A 16,880-nucleotide genomic window follows, 5' to 3' on the forward strand; every position below is an offset into this window, starting at 1 on the left:
CGTATACACACACTCATCACTTCGACAATTACAGTGTGTAAGGATAAAAGAAACTCAGATACTTTGATCTTCTGAGACAGACAATACACACACAGTGCATTAACATACAGACATCTGTTTCCGCATCTCACTGAGAGAAAACACGGGAAAACGTCTCTCACATATGCATTGGGTTTTTCCTCATCCCCTTCCTTCCCCGCACCCATCCGTCTCTTCACCCAGCACACTCAGAATGGTCAATAGTATAATGTTCTATATGAATGCAAATAAGATTTACAGTCATGTGTGGTATCATTTGAATAGTCTCAGGGCGAGTGGTACAATGGTCTTAATCTTACAAAAGTAGATTAAAAGATAATACAGATCTTAAGAGATACTTTGATTACTGTAGAGGGTCATTCCATGCAAATTACCTTCTGTTCCCATTGAGGTGCAAACCACCCAGGTCTGGGACCTGGGTTAATGTAAATTCCAATTGTTTGTACATGCCTCCACTTGGGGGATGTTTTATCTTGGTTTTGTATTTAAAGGATTGCAGCAAAAGGGTCGGGGCGATTCTGTAGTGCATATCAGATACACACACCACACACACACATATCTGTTACAAGGAATTCAGGATTTCCATTCTAGAAGAATTCTAAATCATGTTCTAAGTCACTTCTTAGAAACCTTAGACCTACATAAGTGACTTGCTTTGGAAGATTCCTGAATGAACAGTGTGATTATTATATATACCTACATAATGATTATGATTGAATATTATTATTATTGTCATTATATGGCTTGTTTATTGATGCATACCTCTACATTAATGTTCAAGTTATACTGACCTCTTGCTGCATTTCCTTTGAGTCATTCAGACCAAGAATACCTAAATTAATGCTGACATGGGACCACTTTACCATATGTGATCTTGAAAGACATTTAACACCAGAAGTACCACTCGCACGTGCTGTCATGAATTCATCAGGTTTCTCTTTTGTTTCATTGTTCTTATGTTAACTTATGACTTTTCTACATTACTCCATGGGTGACGACGTTAAGTTGATCAGAATTCAGTCATCGAATGGCCATTAAGATGCTTTTCAGGTGTCTCACACAAAGCAGGGTGTAAGCAAGGGGAACACCTTCACCTGAAGTCTGACCAGATTCATGAACAAGACATAAAGGCTCAGACTGACTCACTACACTGTGCTCACATGCTGAGTTTAACCACAGGTAGAAACCCTGGAGACATTCATCCACCTGCCAAACTCAAGCGACACACACCTGCTGAGACTGAATGTTCTGCAGATGAAAACAGCCCTCAGAAGGTTTCTACAGCTGCTAACATCACAAAGACAATTTTGAGTTAACATCTCAAGGATGAACAATCACCGAACAAGTGACCCCATCGGATTCATCTATATAAGTGATCTTCATTTTAGAAACCTTACTGTGTGCTATTTTAAAGCCACAATAATTCTAAAAACAAAACAATTTAAAAAGAGAGCGATTCTCACTATATAGTGTATAGTGGAGATGATGACACTGCCAGTAATGGTGAATCCAGTGAAGAATCTCAGCACTGCAAACATGATGGAGGAGGAAAAAGCACTACACAATCCAAAACCCATTCCTAACATATGCGACAACAGCAGCATTGGCTTACGCCCAAACCTGTGCAGCAACAGACATGTATCCATTTAGAAAGTGCAAGTGCAAAAAAAACAAAAATACCTCTTGTGAAAGCTATTGATTAGATTATTTGGAAAAATGCCCAGTGTTTTTAATTCAACTGAGATTGATTTAAATAGAAAGTTTCCCAACAAATTTTTATTATATTGTCCAAACATATATGATCTTTCTTTCTTCTGTGGAACATAAAAAATATATATATCTGTGTTTTTTGTCCATATAAATGGAAATCAATGGTGACCAAAACTGATGGTTACCAGCATTCATTTTTTGTGTTCCACAGAAGAAAGAAAGTAATACAGGTTTGGAACAACAGGAGGGTGAGTAAATTATGACAGAATTGTCACTTTTGGGTGAACTATCCCTTTAAGCATCTGTACGGTGCCCGAGAGAGCTCAACGCGCTGCAACTTCAGAAAACACATGGAAATAGAAAAAGCACCAGCAAATCAAGAAAACCTCTTCATCAGTTTGACAGCAGGTGCTGCAAATGCTCACAACGCAAACAAATAAAGAAACGCGCTGCAAATGCTCACAACACAACCAAATAAAGAATTTTATTTGCAGCGCGTTTCTTTGTTTGGTTGTGTTAGAGAAAAGTACAAAGTGTATAAATCAGCAATAAATAAAAAAGCAGGAGTCTTCTCACCTGTGTGGCGAGAGTGCTGATGAACGTGCTGTTGTCATACTCCCATCCATTCTGACACTGGACTGCAGCAGCTTCTGAGGGGCTGGAGGAGTTTGACAGCAGGTGGAGCTGAGGATAAGAGAACATGTGACAGGAAGCAGAAGTCCCATCTTCCTGCACTGGAATACTGACAATCAGTCTCTCCTCCTGAGTCAGGTTCTCAAAGATCTCATCAGCATCCAGAGAGCTGATGCTGCAATGGTGAGAGGGGATAACAGCAATAAAGTTGCCTAACAAGAAATGACACGCAAGACTGAATCGCCCAAAGAAATTGATGCACAGGACTAGGGCTGCACGATAAATCGCATGCGATATTTAATTTTAAAAAAAAATCGAGCGATTATGAACGTGGTTTTGCGCAGCTTGCCAGTGAACAACGGCTCTGTGTAGTTAATGCTGCTCAATGTGAAAGCACGCACGTGATGGAGATTTACCGCTGATTACAGAAGCGGCTTTACTGACAAGATGCGCATTAAATATCGCATGCGATTTATCGTGCAGCCCTACACAGGACCATCTTCTGGAAACATCCGAATCCATTCATTTCTGAGAGAAGATCTTCAAACTTCATCCTAGCGCTCTGTGTTCAACCTGGTTGAGGATCTGGCTCACCTGGCTCATTTGTTTATACCTGACAGTCATAACACTCTAAAGGAGGGAAATGGTTAACAGAGGGAATGTCTAAAGCTTTGTGGAACATTTGTAAAAAATTAAACCCATTGGTTGAAACTTTACATTGGTAATTTTACAATAGAAGTTCATTCGTGCTTTGTCATTTATCATAACTTTGCCCTCAAGGCAGCCACAGTCTGTTGACTTGTAACATGAATGGGACATGAATTTTGTCTTTACTGTGATGTCTGGTTTAAAAGAAATTCAAGAATGAAAGAAAATAATATTTAAATTCAGCAAGTATGTGTTAAATTGATCATTAAAGTGTCACTAAAGGCATTTATAATGTTACAAAAGATTTGTTTAAAATACAAATATATATATATATATATATATATATATAAAGCAGCAAAATATTTTAAACCCTAATCAAATTAAATGTTTCTTGAGCACCAAATCATCATAATCATCAGAATGATTTCTGAAGGATCATGTGACATGAAAGACTGGAGTAATGGCTGCTGGAAATTCAGCTTTGCCATCACAGAAATAAATTACATTTTAAAATGTATTATAGAAAACTGTTATTTTAAATTGTAATAATATTTTACACTATTGTTTTCACTATATTTTTGATCAAATACATACAGAGCATAAGAGACTTATTTCAAAAACATCAAAAATAAATAAGTAACCATGAGTGTCACAAGAGTAAGTTATTAAATAAAGACCAAGACAATTCAATGATGAATTAGATTTTTATTAGATTCATCTTCAATTTAGATTCACTTTGTCTGCTTGTAGTGCTCTGTTCCAAGCTGATATTCAAGTTGTGAACACACTGATCTTTTCCTGAGTAAATTAATGTTTTTATATTTTTATATCAAGTTCCTTTAGAACACTGCAAGATATTTTAAGTATCATTTATATTATGACAATCGATTTTATTATCTTAAATATTAAATGATTGAGCAATTAAAAAAAGATTAGTAGTAGCAGTAGTAAAATTATTATTCACCTAGTCTTCTCAATGTCCTCAATAGTCTCCGTAAGCAGCATATTGTGGGTCTCAGAGAGGAGCAGCGCAAGGAGACCTGCACTGACGGCTACAGTGCAAAACAGGACCTGTGGCAGAAGAAGCCAGACCTCGTCCAGGAGGCTCACAAGAGGTGCAAGAGAAACACCAACAAATGCGTTATAGCCCAATCCATTCTGCCTAAGGTCAGAAGTGAAAGAATGTTAACAACCCCTTTTTAGTCAATTTTTCATTTTATGTACAAACACAAGTAGATTTGCAAATGATAAACAACTGACCGTAACACAGTGGGGTAGAGCTCAGTGGTATAGAGGAAAACACATGTGAAGGAGGCCTCTGAGAAACCTTTACCCAGCACAGAAATGACGGTATGGGCCAGCCACAAATCTAAAGACAGGACCAGAGACATCACCTGAGCCATGACTGAAATGCATGACTAAAATGCGATTAATATCTCAAGATCCACAGGAAATTTTATTTTTAACTTAGCCACTTTATTAAGCAAGTATTTTATTTTATACTTGGCCATTTAGTTGGCTTTTCATATTAATTGTAATTTGTTTTGTCATATGCCATAGCTATGCATGACTTCACACAAGACAAATGCAGCCAAGGTGAATACATCTCAATTTTCAGTCAAGTAATGAATTAATGCATATGTTAATGAAACAATCAAACTATATTTTATTTACTGACAACAACAGGAAACATGAATAAATGAGTAAAAGAATAAATAAAAGTAATGACAATAAATAAATACAAGTCAACGACACATGAAACAAAGCTTTATTCAAACATTGTTCTGACAATCATGTATTTACAGGCGGTGAACCCACATCTACTGCCATCTCAACACAGCTGTGCCAATTCTGCAGCTTTATTCTGATGAACCGTGCCCACCTTCACCCGTCTCTGCCGTCCATCACGACCTTCATTGCTGCAGTCAGACTGGAATCTGATCATGGATGGAAAAGGGACATCGAGGCTATCATTGCCTGAGTGCACAGAGAGGATGAGAGAGAGGATGAGGAAGACCATGATGACGCCCCTGAGCCACACAATCTTGAACAACAGCAGGAGAACATGTGTGGGACAATCTGACTGCTACGGTGTCTGCTCCAAACATTTGTGTACTGCTCTCCATGAGCACCACTACCTGTAAAACATTTACACAGAGTAAAACGCTTTATATCTCATGTTGTCAGCATTCCATTTCTTGCTAAATTTAATTTCATATGTTTACAATTGCATGCTAATTTTTGATATAGCTTAATTACTTCTGTGGTGTAGTGAACTGGACTGGTAAGCAGAAGGTTGCTGGTTCGATCTCTGCAGTCGTCACCAACGGTGTGTCTTTACTCCAGGTTGCTGCAGAGGGATTGGGGTCCCTGTAATAAGAGCACTGTAAGTCACTTCGAATAAAAGTCTCTGCCAAATGAATAAATGTAAATGTGATTTTTGTAAATGCTTTTTTGTGTCTTGGGCACAAACGCTCAATAAAGCTGCTTATTTCTTAAAGTTTATTTCTTCAAGGTACTACTATAATATAAATGCTTACATATATTTCATACAATTTCTATTTGGGGCTTTAAAGGGTTAGTTCATCTAAACATAAATTCAGTCATCATTTACTCGCCTCCACACTGTTCAATCCTTGTGTGTGTTTTTGTTTTTTTCTGAACACAAAAGGTGATTTTGGTCAAGTTTGTCCTGCTGGTTTGTGTTCATACAATATCAGTCAATGGAACCTGACTTTCAGAAGCTTCATTACATTATTTGAGGATTCTTTTGAAGCTTCTGAAACTAGGGTTTCATTGACTGATGTTGTTTGAACAGAAACCAGCAGAACAAACTTGACCAAAATCACATCCTCATAGTCTTTTGGTCTTTTTCTAGATGCTCTCGCTGGCTCTGGGCTCACTGAGGACGAAGAGACCACAGCAACATCCGGTCCTGATGAGGCAGTAAGAGGTGGAGTGATGGTACGTCTCATTCATGGCACTGGACCATTTCTAGAATGCTGAAATAATGCATCTCACAGCTCACACCAGTCTGCAGACATTTCAGATCCTGCAAAGATGCACAAACACAATACAAAAGCAGTCATTTTAACAGCACAATGTTATTTGATTTTACTTTATATTTTTGTTTCAGGTTTTCCCTTTTTTCCACAAATGCTGCTGTCACCTGCTCCACCACAAAAGCTCTGTATCAAATGCACATATATCAAGAATCAGAAAAGTGCTGTAATAACGGTTTAAAATAACAATAATTAAAATAAACTACAACTTAAGATTTAAAATATGTTTTATTCATTACTATAGTGTACTCACAAAGCATTCAGCATTGCTTCATCAGTCACTCTGCACCGGATAACACTCATGTGTCTCATCTGTCCCTGTAACATCCAGACAAGAGTCAAGTCACCTCTGTGATTTATGTGCTCAATACTGCATTTACATCTTGTGTTAACTCGCTTTTTATCTAACACTGTGATTTATCTGCTCAATACTGCATTTACATGTCGAGGTAGTTGCTAATGTGTTAACTCACTTTTTACCCAACACAAATGTTCCTCAATTTATCAGTAGTACTAATGGACAAATGACATAGATAACTTGTTTAGTTATTCTATGTAGATTTGTTTATTTACATTACTTACATTCATCTAAAGCAGTATTGACAGTGAATTCGACATAATAGTGCACATACATCACTCACTCAGATGTCTGTTTCACGTTGCGATGTGCTCATCTGCAGTTCTTTTAGAACATTTTCCGGTCTCATATTAAATAGACATTTAATCGTCTTTAAGATGTATAAGGTTTATGTACCTTCACTTTGGTGGCGTGTGTGTGCTTACTGGAGCTCCGCTGTTCGCTATACATAATAAATCGTGTTTTTACAGAAAAAATAAATCACAAATATACTGTAACGTTACTGTCTAGCGTCTTACACCTTAAGCAAATCAACAGTTTACTATACAGTAGCTCAACAAATATGATTTTAACACAAGGAACCATGTTTTTGGTTTGTATTACTCACATTTGTAACCACCCTCGTCGCTGTTCTCCGTCACGTTCGAGGATGACGTATTGATCTCCCGTGGACTCCTGGGATTGAAAAGAATGTCCATCGATGAACACTTCAGAATCTGGGTAGAAGCAGTAGGACATCCGGGGATTTCTCGCCTACTCTTTTATGAATAATGCGGTTTCGGACATACTAATCCGTTCACATACTCTTTTTCCCTACTATATAGTAGGGAAGTATGCCATTTCGGACGCAGCCAGTCTCTCTTCTTGACCCAAGATTCCCAAGGATCCCGTCAGCATCCAGAGAGCTGATATCACAATGATGAGATAGGATGGCTGCGATGAAGTTGTTTAACAGGAAGTGAAACGGCAGCGTGACTCTCGGAATCACCAAAAGGGCGATTATACTGATCCGGTATTTCCCAAACCCCCCAACCTCAGCAAACAGGTTCTCAAACTTCATCTTTGCTGATCAAATCTTTCGATATAGACTTGAGTTGGTCCAATCATAAGTCTACTTACACATTCACTGCTCTTATGCTCAGAGGACCTCAGATGATGCCAACCCTGAAACAACATACAGAACTACCACATTTTGCTATAAGTTTGATTGCATCAAATAATAATTGCTGTTAATAGTGTTCATCGTCTGTTTGATTACGTCTTTAATTGATTTTTCCGTACATTTCTGCCATATGTACATTAACTGACAGTCACCACTGATGAGCTACCACTAAATATTGTAGAAACTTAATTTGCTGTAAAGTTGCTTTGCAATGATTTGTATAGTGAAAATCGCTGTACAAATAAACTTGAATTATGTAGATCATTAACCTCTCATATACTGACATGAAATACATATTTTTTTTCTCTTTCATCTCTTTTTCTCAAATACAAACACGAACACACACACAAATAAAGTATGTTGACAATATGTAATTTCACACACTTAAAGTAACATAAATCCACTGAAGAAAACAGTCGATATAATTCATAAATAGGCATGGACAGACACTTTGCACTGAAAGACTGTACATACGTGTTTTCTTTTAGTAAATTAACATCTAACACAGAGAGTGTTGAAACCATAGTGGAGGCCTGACCTTCTGCAAGTCATTTGTATATCATATAACTTCCTGCTTAATAAATGACAGCAGTGTTGGACAATACATAGTCAAACTGGGGACAAAGCAGGTCTCTAAAATACTTACAGTATATTAGAAAATATATATAATATTATATTTTGAACTAAAAGGTTGAATTATTACAATTTAAAATAACTGTCACATGATCCTTCAGAAATCATTCTAATACTTTTTTGATTTGTTGTTCTTGTATTATCAATGTTAAAAAACAGTTGTGCAGCTTAACATTTTCATGGAAACCATGATAAAATTAATATCAAGATTATTTGATTAATAGAAAGTTCAAAAGAACAGCAATTATTTTAAATATATATAATTTTTTTATATACCAAATAGAAGTCTTTACTGTCACTTTTGAACAATTTAATGCATCCTTACTGAATAAAAGCATTAATTTAATGTAGCACCATTTAAATCAATTTGATCTCTTTGCAAAACTGCAGACTGGAAGGAGTTAAAGCTGTGGAGTCTCACTTAAAGAATAACTACTCTTTCTCCAAAGTCTGTAACTACTGCCATCTAAAATTTCTGTAGCATGGTACCATTATTAGAAGGACCGAACATGTAGCAACAGAAACTTGCATCGATTATGTCCAGGTCAAATAAAGCTTTTTAAACACCGAAAGCTGTAGGTATTGTAGGAAAGTGAAACACTTTCCTCTCTCACTGCTAGCATCTATTTAAACTACTATATATAAAACTGCATACGGAATGCATCGCTGGCCAGCAAACTTGTTGAACACAAATGTGACCCTGGGCCACAAAACCAGTCATAAGGGTCCATTTTTTTAAATTAAGATTTATACATCTGAAATCTGAATAAATAAGCTTTCCATTGATGTATGGTTTGTTAGGACAGGACAATATTTGGCCGAGATACAACTATTTGAAAATCTGGAATCTGAGGGTGCAAAAAATAAAAATACTGAGAAAAATCGCAATTGTTCTTAGCAATGCATATTACTAATCAAATTAAGGTTTGATATATTTATGATAGGAAACTTACAAAATATCTTCATGGAACATGGATCTTTACTTAATATCCTAATGATTTTTGGCATAAAAAATAAAAAAAAGATTTGACCCATACAAATGTTGTTTTATTTTGCTGAAAATACACCCAAGCGACTTAAGACGCAGTTTTGTGGTCCAGGGTCACAAATAGTCTGTCTGCTTACATTCAAGCCTTCTCTCTAATATTCGGTATTTACCGCAGAATCACTTGGTATAAAGTTTAGATAAGCAAAACTGGTTACAAAATTAAATTAAAAACAAAAACATGTCACATTCATTTTGTCAGAATGAGTATGATTTTAACTAATGTCACGGATTGGATAGCCGTGTTCAGTCTGTATAATAACTTACAATATGACTCATCCAATCAAATAGAGTTAAGTCAGAGTTACTCATTTTATAATCATATTTGTGGTCAAAATATTTTGAAGAGAACGTGGGATATACTGTTTGTCGTCAATCATGGGAGAAGCCTTCCACAGCTCATTAACAGAGAACAAACTCAGGTAATGTGGAGCTGTCCAGGGTGCTGTCAAACAGAGCCCAGTTACTAAAGCTAGTGCTGTCCATGGTGCTGCGTGCAGGAAAAAACACAGTGAGATTAATTATAGAGATTAACTAAATGTATTCGGTTACATGAGCAAAAAGACTGAATCTAGATTTATTTAATCCTAAGAAAGCAAGTAAATCAGTACACTAAGGCCTGGTTTCACAGACAGGGCTTAGACTAAGCCAGAATTAGGCCATAGTTCAATTAGGACATTTAAGTAATTTACCTTGTCTGTAAAACCGGGGGAAAGACTCCATGACTCAAGAACTTTGTTGGTTATATACTTAAGGCAGGATCTGATGTCAAGTACAGCTTATGAGAATTGTCACTATGGCAGGATGAAGGATTTTTGTGCTTGTGAAGTGATTTGCAGATCACTGCGTTGTGTCTGTAGAGATGGGCAATTTTAAAGGGACGTTACTCTGATCCTCTGTGAAACAAATAGGTTTTTTTCTGTAAGAGGTAAAGAAATTGTTAAAGTAAAAGACAAACCAAATAACTGCGGTTTTGTGTCAGGTATAAAAGTTGATGTTTCCAAAAAGAAAACGAAAAACTAAAGAACAAAGAACAATTGCAAAGTGCATTCAAGACATTTTCTTGTATTTTGTCATTTTTTCTTATACCTCATCTCTTCGATATCTTCTATGGTTTCTGGTAATCTTGCGTTGTTGGTTTCAGGAAGAAGCCAAGCTATGAGACCAGAAAAGATGGCCAGCATGCAGAAAATTACCTCTGGGAGGAGCTTCCACATCTTCTAAGAGCATAAGAGAAATGATGCCCCCAAACGTGCCATAAAACTGGTGTAGCCAAGCCCATTCTGCCTATACGTGAAGGAGAGAGAACGGAAGCATTTTTGAAACCGAGTGAGCTTAATAACTGAAAAGGAACATGGCAGACACTAACCTCATGACTGTAGGATAGAGCTCAGTGGTGTATAAGAACACAGTTGTGAACAAAGCCTCAGAAAGTCCTTTACCCAACACTGCGATCACAGTGCGAAACGTCCAGTATTCTAAACCCAGACACATTCACACAGAAGAGGTCAGAGAAAATCACCACATAACCAAATCACATGTCATACATGCCATTTAGAAAAACAAGGGCAAAGCAGTGGTTGCAACTCGATCTCATGAGAAAACATAACTTTTACAGTGTGCTGATTTAATATGAAATTGTACAAAGTGATTCATACCAAATCATACAATTTTTCTAAAAAAAAAAAAAATTATGAAGCTCCACCCCTAAACCTAACCATCAGTGTCAAAACAGTATCAACTTGTCCTTAAAAATAAAATATCACTATATTTATTAATATTACCATGAATTGAACAGGTCCAAAAATAAAATTGTAAAAGCTGATGCACTTATTTTTCTACCCTAACTATGCAAATTATATAGTAATTTGCGTTTAATAATTTGCTTTTAGCATTGTTTTTTCCTGCTGGCCTTGTCCCTGTCAGAACCACAAACTTTTTTTGGTTGAGAACCATTGATTTAAAAGTGCACTCGAAACTAAAGGGCTGCTTTGTTAGAAATTGAAATAACAGATTTGATCTACAAACATGTAGGTGTGATGATGTTGATGAGTACTGTTACGATCTCTTTTTGAATCGCAACAAAATAAGGGAGTCACCACACCACAGCTAATTATTAAGTGAATTTATTTGCCTATGGAAAACAGAACATGGAAAGTAAATATAAATGGTAATCAGTGCGTCAGCAGATACATGCAAGTGTGTAGTAATCATGCAAGACAGCAATCCAACCAAACCTAGTCCACGGAACCTCCAAGAACAGCAACCGTCCCCAAAGGAGATGGATCAAAGGCGGCGGTGATCTCCCGTATCCCTCCCATATCATCAGTCCTCCGGTAGCCTCATAAGTAACCCAAAGTACAGCGCAAACAAAGACGGCCCAGGTTCCGCACAAGCTCAGCCCACGCTCACGTCTCCCTCGCCATCTCTGTCCCAGTCTTTTATAGAGCGCCATGATTACATTCAGGTGTACAACCACTCCCCTCAGCCAATCACCTGCAACTCAGAAATAACCGGTTACTCACTGAAACCGTCACAGTATGCAGAGTCCTGTGAGCACCAGTGTCCCGGTCTGAGTGATTCTACGGCCAATCTTATTGAGACTAAAGTAGATGAGGATTTTCGCTGGCACTTCTATGGCTGCATAAATAAAATGTGTCAGGTCAAGCCCAAAGCCAGTAATGTTTAGGCCTATGCCGTATGTAGATGCAACTCCGTACCTACAAAAAAAAGGAGAGTGAATGGGTCGTTGCTTCCACATATTCAGTAAATAGAGGCACTTTCTGTGAACATAAAATACTCAAATTAGTATACACACAAATACCTACCACACAATGCCGGTGAAAAGTGTGAGTCTCCTCAGCTGTGGGGGTTTGAATAGGTCAATAAGTAAGTGTAACTGTGAACATGGTGATCCACAGTTTAGTTACAGTGGACAAAGCCTGTGATGGAAACAGGAAGAAAGGTGTTGTAAACCATTGCTGAAATTGAGTTCTTTGCAAATATTTAAATGATGGCAAACATAGATGGCAAATAAGATCCTGTTTACTTTTTTTTTTACAGTTTGACTCTAGATGTAAAGTCTCGTCTCTCATTAAAAGTAGCATATTTTTGCAGATATTTGTATGCTGTTTCTGCCTTTCCATTGGCTATTAGCCACCGCTGTAAAAAACCCAACTTGAAAAAAGTTTAAATGACTGGTTTTGTTGTGTTGGGTAAGCAAAAATCCATTAAAAAGTCAGTACAACTAAGTTTAATACATTTATTCAGCTTAAACCAAGTTTTTTTCCATAAACTTAAAAAGATGAGTTCTCTGAACAGCGCTTTGCAAGTTCATCCAAAGAAACTCCTGCCAACTTATAAAATTGAGTTAAGTCAAACCATACATTTAAAAAATATTATCAGCACGTTTTCTGATGATGACGGCATTATTTTCTCTCGCGCGCTAAACCACGCCCTCAGTACGTACCGGTTGCGTATACAGGTGCATCTCAATAAATTAGAATGTCGTGGAAAAGTTCATTTATTTCAGTAATTCAACTCAAATTGTGAAACTCGTGTATTAAATAAATTCAGTGCACACAGACTGAAGTAGTTTAAGTCTTTGGTTCTTTTAATTGAAAGAAAAACACCACTACATTTTCTCTGTAAGTTATCAAACATTACTGGATGTTTAAATCTAGCTGTATTTTAATCATGTTACATTAAATAATTAAGTTTTTGTTGCGATGGATTTTGCTGCACATTTAAGTTACCTTTTGAAAATAGTGCATACATGTAGTTTATGATGGTCACAGACGATTTTTTTAGCCAAGTTTATGATGCCTGACGTTTTAAAGTCTGTGCATTAATTTGCATTTTATTAACCCGATCATTCACATATGTGTATTTCCTTATACAGACACTAAGAGCACACTTAATTCATTGTAGGTGCTGGAAACACACCGGCGCCAGTCAAAATCTGCTGCTGTGCCTGAACCCTGATTCTGTCTGGACTTTCAATAAACCAGGTGGGTTAAAAACTGAACTACTTGGGGTCCACATAAATTCTGATAAAAGGGCAGTGCATGCTACATTTAACTGTGACCTGTGTGATTTACACAATGTTTGTAGTTTGGAAAACTTAAAGACAATTTTCTGTATTTTTTTTCTTTCTTTTTTACACGTTTTACCTGTGTTTTGAATTCCGCATTGGAGGTAGTGTTTTAGGGTTGAAGGAAATGTCCGTAAATTTAATGGAAAATGCCAAGACGTTATCTGTTTTTCTGTGTTTTGTGTTTTATTCTTACAGTGCACAAACAAAACTTTGTTGTTGAACCAGTTGAGTTTGTATTCAGTATCAAACCAATCATTCTTTCTTCACAGTAGAAATAGGTTTTAATGATTTTAAGAATTTTTAGTTATAACCAGCTCAGAAATTACAAACTTTTTATTACAAACTTGAAAGAAAATGGAGAATGAAGTGATGTTAATGACATCATTAAATGATGATGGAAAGATATATTAATATTAAAAGCTATTTTTAATAAAATTATACTAATTGTGTACAGTATAGAAGTAAAGTGTAAAATACAAAACATTAAATGCATATAGTTTAAAAATCGATTATGTCATTCACAATGGGATTGACAGCTTGTTTAGAACAGAGCTAGAACAGAAATATATAGGATATAATCTGACGACGAAAGGTACAAAGGCTCTTGGAGGTCATTTAGGACAAATTACATTATCTGGGAGAAGTGCTGAGGCTCATGGATGTACTCAGTACTACAAGTGAGTTTTATTATTGTTGAATTTACTGACTGGTGTGTGAGAGGAACAAAAGAAAGAGAGAGAGAGAGACTTTTAACATCTCTTTAATCACCAGAAAACATTAATCCGTTTTTTATATATATATATATAAGTCAAAATGTACAAGTATAAAAAAATAGGAAAAGTAAAAAAATCTGAAAAAATAACAACCCAAAAGAAAACATCATATTTCCGTATCAAAAAAAAACAAACAAAAAAAAACAATAAACACATCATATAATAATTTTCATACAAAAATGTTCAGAGATCCAACACAATCAACTTCACATATGCAGTTATTAATGCCCCACCTGTATTTAAAGGTCTCCATATCCATTATTAAATAGTAAAAAGTAAATTCAACCTTTAAACGTGATTTTATCAAACCCCTAAAAATCTAAGTAACATCAGTCTGTCCCATTCCAACAATCTTATTTTTCCGTGACAGCCAAATAGCCAACTTTGCTTGGCCAAAAACAAAATTCACTAATACAAGGGTCTCCCTTGTGGAATGCTTATATTTAGGAAAATAGATAAAGAAAACTTTAGTAAAAACCTCCCCTAATTCACGGCAGCATTAGAGAGAGAGAGAGAGAGAGAGAAATCTTTCCAGCTGAGAAAAAACATGAACACAACATGGAACAATACATTTATTAATCTGTGTTAATGTTAGTTAATAAAAAGACAATCGTTCAGTGTTTGTTCATGTTTTTGTTGCTGTTACGTGACGTAGCGGTGTCTGACTAGGGGCGAGACGTGGGCTGATGACGTCATCGTTGGCTTCGCTGTCCACACGAAAACGAAAGGGCGGCATTTTCAGATTTATCCACTCTGGGACCCGGTTTCAAAAAATATCGGTTTCACTCTCCCAAAACGCAGGATCCGTGTGGACGAAACCAGTATCCCCTCACTGCAGAACAAAGATCCAGGGGGTGGGGTTGGATCCACATCTAGGGTGAGGAGATGGTAGGTTTAGGGGTGGAGATGGGTGGGTTTAGGGATCAGGGGGTGGAGACGGGTAGGTTTAGGTATATGTAAGGTGGGAGGAGTTGGATCTGGATCCAACCTCGCCCCCTGGATCTTGTGTTCTGCAGTGAGGACCATCTCGACGAAACGCCTATACTATACAAAATGTATGCGTATACAGCTAAACGTGTCTCTGTATGGACGGGGCCTAACAATTGTGTTTCCTGTGTGTGTGTATACTGTGCTCCCCTCTCTTGCAGCAGCAGCTTGACAGGCTCATGAGTGACTCCTGTTCAAGCTCGTTAGCTGGAGTACAAAAGAACCCACAGAACTGCAGTCCAGGGAGAGAGGCTGAGGTGTTCTGTGCACATAACTACAGATTCGATTCGACGAAGGAGCGGCCGTCGGGCTTGCGGCAACCACATGTGACGACCCCGGGCTGGACTGAGTGTTCTGACTGTTAAAAGAATAGGCCCAACTAATTTCTGCCCTTTATCCTGAAGCAGTCTGACGGACACAAAGATCAAGTGTGATTACATTGTGTTCTTAGCTTTGTTATTTTTGGCACCTGGCCCAAATAAAAAAAATGCATGCAGTTTGTTGGATCAATATCTACACATACAGTACCGTGCAAAAGTTTGCAGACCGTAATTTTATTATTATTTTTTTTTAAGAGAAATTTAAAAAAAAAGTTAAGTAAGGATATTTCTAATGTTACAAAAGATTTTTATTTCAAGTAAGTGCTGTTCTTTTTAAACGTTCTATTCTTCTTCCACAAAAATATTAAGCAGCACAACTTTTTCAGCATTGATGGCAACAATACATGTTTCTTCAGCACCAAAGAATGATTTCTGAAGGATCATGAGAGATTGAACACCGGAGTAATGACGGCTGAAAATTCAGCTTTGCCATCACAGGAAAAAATTACATTTTTAAATATTAAAATAAAGAACGGTTACTGTTTTCACAGTGTTTCTGATCAAATAAATATAGTCTTGGTAAGCATAAGAATGAGTTAAAAAAAAAACTTTTAAAATCTCACCAACCCCAAACTTTTGAACTGCAGTACATTTCTAGAAGTTGCTATCGTATTCCCACAATTATTAATGACCTTTAGGGTCGCATGGGTAACAGAAACATCCAGCTTTAACAAGTTATCCCTGAATTAGTCTGAAGGACACTAAGATCTAAGATGATGTGATTACATAGTGTTCTAGCTTCTCTGTTATTGCTCCATTTTTATACAGATGATACTTAATTCCTCTCACTTTCACCACAGCCAGGACATGCAGATTCCCTATGCAGAACATCCACTGAGTTTTTCTGGAAAGAAAGACACAAACCATCATCCAAAACAGTGATGGAATTTGCGTTTATTGAATGGCATCCTTGATCATTTTCAATAATGTTTAATTGTATAACTCAGAAAGGTTGCTCCGTAGTATAAGTTAGTCAATCAAGATTCATGAAGCATATTCATGCAAATTCTCTCTCAAAGCAACACACTGAAGAGAGATGACCAACCAGGAGGAGGTGTCCTTCCTCGAATCTTGTCGGTATTAAGAGCAGAGTCTTCGGGGTTCTCCGCAAATGGAACATTCTGGAAAATACCACAGAGAGTATTTTCCTGTGATTTCATCCAAACAACAGCATGCAATGGTTCTGCACTGGACATGGTCCAAATGAAGCACTCTCTTTAAGTTAACTCACAAATAACACTGGCTAGTGTGCACTAAGGACATTTTTCTCTTCCGTTGATTTGACAATCTTCATGGATGTTCGGGTTTTAATCCAAGCACAGGACAGAAAAAAACACCAATGACTAGAGCAGGC

General features: G+C 36.9%; 1 long non-coding RNA gene across 2 annotated transcripts; it reads right to left on the bottom strand.

The window, feature by feature from the left end:
• Nucleotides 1–9,345: 9,345 nt before the first annotated feature.
• Nucleotides 9,346–11,691, bottom strand: LOC107717081 (uncharacterized). Of its 2 annotated transcripts, none has more exons than XR_001637283.1 (5): nucleotides 11,528–11,691; nucleotides 10,660–10,768; nucleotides 10,380–10,577; nucleotides 10,041–10,144; nucleotides 9,346–9,780 (listed from the first exon to the last, which is right to left on the bottom strand). It is a non-coding gene; the product is annotated as an uncharacterized LOC107717081 (long non-coding RNA). The 2 variants fall into 2 exon arrangements; XR_001637282.1 differs by having other exon boundaries at nucleotides 10,041–10,209.
• Nucleotides 11,692–16,880: the final 5,189 nt, after the last annotated feature.

Source organism: Sinocyclocheilus rhinocerous, unplaced genomic scaffold (assembly GCF_001515625.1).
Source record: "Sinocyclocheilus rhinocerous isolate Xijiao unplaced genomic scaffold, SAMN03320098_v1.1 scaffold119, whole genome shotgun sequence".
NCBI classification, from domain to species: Eukaryota; Metazoa; Chordata; class Actinopteri; order Cypriniformes; family Cyprinidae; genus Sinocyclocheilus; species Sinocyclocheilus rhinocerous.